This window comes from Cornus florida, unplaced genomic scaffold, assembly GCF_030987335.1.
Source record: "Cornus florida cultivar Cherokee Brave unplaced genomic scaffold, ASM3098733v1 CherokeeBrave_3.0.0_Hap2_Chr11, whole genome shotgun sequence".
In the NCBI taxonomy this organism is placed as follows: Eukaryota; Viridiplantae; Streptophyta; class Magnoliopsida; order Cornales; family Cornaceae; genus Cornus; species Cornus florida.
In genome coordinates this window covers 9,810,716-9,815,949 of record NW_026775581.1, presented here as the reverse complement: position 1 = coordinate 9,815,949, position 5,234 = coordinate 9,810,716, and the positions used below count along the sequence as shown (strand labels likewise).

Here is a 5,234-nt window from a genome sequence, read left to right as displayed (position 1 = left end):
TTTTGGCAACGTCGTATTTTGAAAATCAATTAGGAATTAGTACTCTTTTGATCCTATTTTTATTTTTATTTTACTTTGGTTACTTATTGTATTTGTTCTTGATTGGCTAGGTGCATTGAGCCAAGGAAGTGAACCAAAGGGGAATTGAAAAGCAAAGAAGCCAAGAAAGCTAAACAAGAGCATAAAAAGCTCAAAAATAAAAAAATTTGCAAAGTAAAGCAAGGCAAAGCAAAAATTTAAGAATTATTTGAAGTTACTTAAGGATCCTTTGTGAGCCTTTCTAACTCTATCTCTAGTTAAATCATCAGCCTGCGTGGAGGCAAGTCTTTAATTCCTAGATACATCGTGAGCCCGCGTGGAGGCAATTTACTTTTCTTGCATATTGTTGAAAGCATGGGAGTATGGGAACAATGTATGTGGAGGTTTGTTGATTGATTTGTTGTGGAGGAGAAGTGCTTGTTATATGCTTGTTGTTGATTTGTTGTTTACTTTGATAGTGCATGCATGGTCGTAGATCATTGAATCTCACTCTTGTCCCACTTAATTTTCATCTTGAATCCATTGTTCGTAATCCTAGGGGAAGGGGTAGCTCTCATCACTCCATTTCTCAATGGAGGACATTAATAAGGACCATGTGGAGGACCTTGGTCACATCGGCCAACAAGGTATCCTCCACCCTATTGTGCATCATGACAACATTCAAGTACCATTAGGCATGCCAATACCTTTCATTCCACAACAACAAGGCCATGTTTCATTGGGAATGCCTAGGCCAATTTTTGCTCCACCACCTCCTGTTGTTCAAGTAAATCATGGGGCTTATGTCGAGCCACCAATTATGAATCCTCCTCTCGCTTTAAGAGATTATTATGTGCCAAATGAATATAATGCACTTACATGCATTCAATTGCCCCGAGCACATCACTATGAAATTAAATCACAAACTATTCAAATGCTTCCAAATTATCATGGACTTCCAAGTGAAGAACCTTACAAGCATTTGGACGAGTTTCTTGAAGTATGTTCCACCGTAAAATACACGGACATGTTGGAAGAGGTTTTGCGATTAAAACTCTTCCCTTTCCCCCTTAAAGATAAGGCTAAATATTGGTTCAACAATCTTAGACCTTTTTCGATAACTTCTTGGGCAGAAATGCAACAAGAGTTCTTAAAAAAGTACTATCCGATTTCAAAGACCAATGCTATGAGAACTTCTATTTGAGAATTTTCTCAAGGGGATGGGGAGATCTTTCATGAGGCATGGGAAAGATTTAATGACTTACTTAGGAAGTGTCCACACCATGACATTCCTAAGTGGCAATTAGTTCAATACTTCTTTGAAAGTTTGCCGGATAATCACAAGGGTATGGTTGATGCATCCATGGGTGGTTCTTATCTTGATAAGCATGAAAATGATGTTTAGTAACTATATGAGAGCATGAGTGAAATTCAATGCATTGATCTTTGTCATCTAAAAATGGTAGGAATCTAGGTGGAAGGAAGAATGTCGCCTTGTATCAAGTTGACAATTCCAATGACATAGCCGCCGAAGTTAAGTCTTTATCTCAAAGGTTTGATCAATTTTTGATCAACCAAAATTTGGTGAATCAAGTGTCTTCCTCCCCTAACCATGCTCATCATCCATCTAATGAATCATACATGACTTGTTCTAGTGTTTTACATTCTACTTCCAATTGTCCCCAGGGACATGCGATATGCACAAATTTGTACCAATTAAAATTACCACTTATAACAATAGCACATACATATATCAATGTAGAATAAGGTTATTATAAGGGTTTATTGAACCACAAGGAATGCTAGCTTATGGCAATTAAGATTGTAATATTAATTTACGGTTTGATTTATGAAAGAAAGTTTTTGGATTGTTTTGTTTGTCACATACATAAACTGAAATTAATTAAAATTACTAAAACAGAATTTAGATTATAAGTAAATGAGATAATAAAGATAAGGGCTAGGGAAATGACTTCACCACAGGCCTTGTAAACATGCCTAATTGTAATTAACTTGGGGAATAACTTATACATGTAACCATGATATGTAGAAATGCAAGACAACTACAATATCTTCTAGAAAATCATACATTTTAGGACTAAGCGTAACCCATCTTTGGTTGGCATGGTTCATCCACCTAAAATAGGTTGTGGTATGAACCATCTTCCCTAGGCATAGCCTATCAAGGTCCTTCAATTGTATGTTGCAGCACATGAAATCAGTTAAATATGCAAAGTTCCCAAATTTAGATACAATCAAGACATAATTACTTGGCAAGGGTTACATCAAATCCCTAGGAAGGGAGTTAGCCTCTCATGTGCAAGGTGTAAGCCTCCATTGATGATGAAGACTCCATCTTCATGAGCCCAGAATTATGCCTCCTTCTTCTTCCTCCCCCTTTCTCCATCTTCCTCTCTCTATCTTTCACCCAATTCAAAACTTTGAGATAGATAATGATGGGTAGTTGATATATCAATTGAAAATTCCATCTAAAGAGATCATATTTCATAGCCTTTCAAATTCTAAAAGAGTTGGAGACACCCCTAAAATCAAGGAAACAAACTTTGACTAAATCAATGTGCGACAACTCAGCATGTTGGCAGAATTAGCATGTTATTCTTTTACATTTTTGACCTAAAAATTGTCCAAATTAGCCTTTCCTGTCAACATAGAAAATATAGTGCTCTGAGTCAAATTTCCAAATCATTAACCCATTTAGCAATTGGATTTATAACCCGAGAGATATGGTCAAAATACCACAGGAGTGCAAAGCTGAGTTTTGCCACCTGGTAAGGTATTGGTGTCCTCTTACTCTTTATTTTTGACATCTGAAATGTGGGAATTAGACTTCCATTAAAACATACCAAACATAGATCTCTGAGTTCTCTTTCTACAAAATCAAACGGTTCATCATTTGGAGTTCGGAGTAGAGAGTTATGGCCTTTTTTACCAAAGGTGCTTAGAGTTGATGACAACTCGCGTCCGGACGCCAGGTACTAATGCTTGACTTCTTCTTTTCTTTTGTAATGATAACTATATCCATTGCCTATTTGGGTAATTTCTTCTTGAAAATCACTTGATGTTTAGGCCCAATATGCCTTGTGCTCCAAAAGCCCTTAAAACTTTATTTTTATTAATTTTTTGCAATTAGACCTGCAAAAATACAAAAACACAAAAATGAAGTTAATCTATATACACATATCAAATAATGGGTTTGACTAATGTAATTAAGGGCACTTAAATATGCAATATTTGATGCTTATCAGACCCCCAAACTTACATTTTGCTAGTCCCTTAGCAAAACAAAATTGAAACACAAATTTCTCCTCTTTCGTGGAAGTGACGATTGCATTTAGCATATGCACCAAGCCTTTTAAACCCCTAGGTATCCCTAAAGGACGAGTGAAGTCTCTTGAGGGTTTACCAGAAAGGATATCCATAAACACTAAGCAACAAGGCTCATTCTAGTGTACATTGAAACATATAATTTTGGGGAAAGACTCTATCATGAAGACTACAACAAGTATGCATACAATGACATCTCAAAACAATATTTAATTCCCAGCCTTCATGCATCAACAAACTAGTCCACATACATGATCTTTAACATCTCATTTATAATAGAATTTTATCTCAAGTTCCTTAAAAGTGAACCGAAATTTCATTTTCTTTTAAAATGCACTTTTAACCCTTTTATGGCTCATTCAACATTTTCCCATCCTTAATTTATCTTTTGAAATCATAATCCAAGGCATGTATTTATTTGAACACATTTTGTGTTTTTTTTTTTTAATTATTTTTATTTTATTTTATTTTATTTTTATTATTATTATGTATGACCATGTGCAACGTCCAAGTTCCTTAAGCTCTCTAATCACCCCATGTACTAAGCGTTGAGCCAACGACTCCCAAACCAGATGGCCTTAGGGCGTAATGACTTGGAATGGCTAGGCTACGAACTCAAACTAATCATACATCTTACATTCTTTCCTTGTCTTCCTTTTTAATCAGTTGACATGTTGAAAGAATGCAGTTTATTTTATTTTATTTTATTTATTTATTTTTTTATGCCAATGATTATTTCATTCATCCGACCTACTAATTCAGGGAGTCAATTAAGTAAAACCACAAGGAAGGGAATGCAATTTTCAGTGTGCTCAATGTGCATTGTGAAATCACTTAGAGATGAAAGACTCCAAAATAAAACATTTAAATCATGCAATGGACCTTTTTTCATTTGAGCAATCATGCTAGTAACTTTCAATCATTCCTTGATACCATATATAAGCGTATAACTTGTATTAATCACATAAATTACCCCCCAAACTTAGTTCCAATAACACCAAAAATCATTTGCCTAACCATACAAATTATTATTTTTTATTTTTTTTCAATGAAACCAATTAAACCATACTCAACAATGACAATATGCCTGTGAATAGCTAACTCTCAACACCCCCAAACTTAAATGAAACATTTTCCCCAATGTATGATAACAAGTATAGAAATTAAGCATGGAAAGAAGTGTAAAAGGAGAGAAACTACCGAGTGTGAGATAAACTTCAGTGCAACCAGTCGTAGTGACAAAGCTAAACTTCTCTCCGCCAAACTTGGACCGTATAATCTGTTCACAAAAACTGGGTACCAAGCTTAGACATATATAAAGATATAAAATGAAGTAATAAGCCATGTTTTATTCAAAACTGGGAAAGAAAACCAAAATATGTGCACATTAAAAAGTGCACTCACAATTTTCATGCCAAACACGGCCCAAATCCTAACATTATTCAAAATGCACAAAACAGAAATAAATAGCATGAACTATAAAAACCAAAGAGCAACATAATGCTCAATCCTCCATAAATGTGGAAGAAGATGGACCCAGACCGTCACCACCACTATCGATAAGTGACTGCATCATTGCCTGCAGAAGTTGTCCTTCTCTTGTCTCCTGATGAAAATCTGTAAAAGTGCCCTTCATGGTATCGACCTGCAGCTGAAGAGCATCAAGCCGGGTGCTAAGAGTGTCATACTTTGCCCTAGTTATTGCAGGTGGCATTGGACCTGCAAGTGCAAGGTCATCATGCTTAGCCTCTAAAGGAATATTCACATCACCCCAATTAAACTCATCACCGATTCGTAGCTGTTTACCCTTTTTCAATTGAGAACGACTCTTTTTCCATTCAGTGAGATTATAGTGATACACATCCTCTAGT

At 35.6% G+C, this 5,234-nt stretch overlaps 1 non-coding gene across 1 annotated transcript; it reads right to left on the bottom strand.

Annotated features, from left to right (window-relative positions):
* Nucleotides 1-1,199: 1,199 nt before the first annotated feature.
* On the bottom strand, nt 1,200-1,308 carry LOC132287439 (small nucleolar RNA R71). The gene has a single exon (XR_009473025.1). It is a non-coding gene; the product is annotated as a small nucleolar RNA R71 (small nucleolar RNA).
* Nucleotides 1,309-5,234: the final 3,926 nt, after the last annotated feature.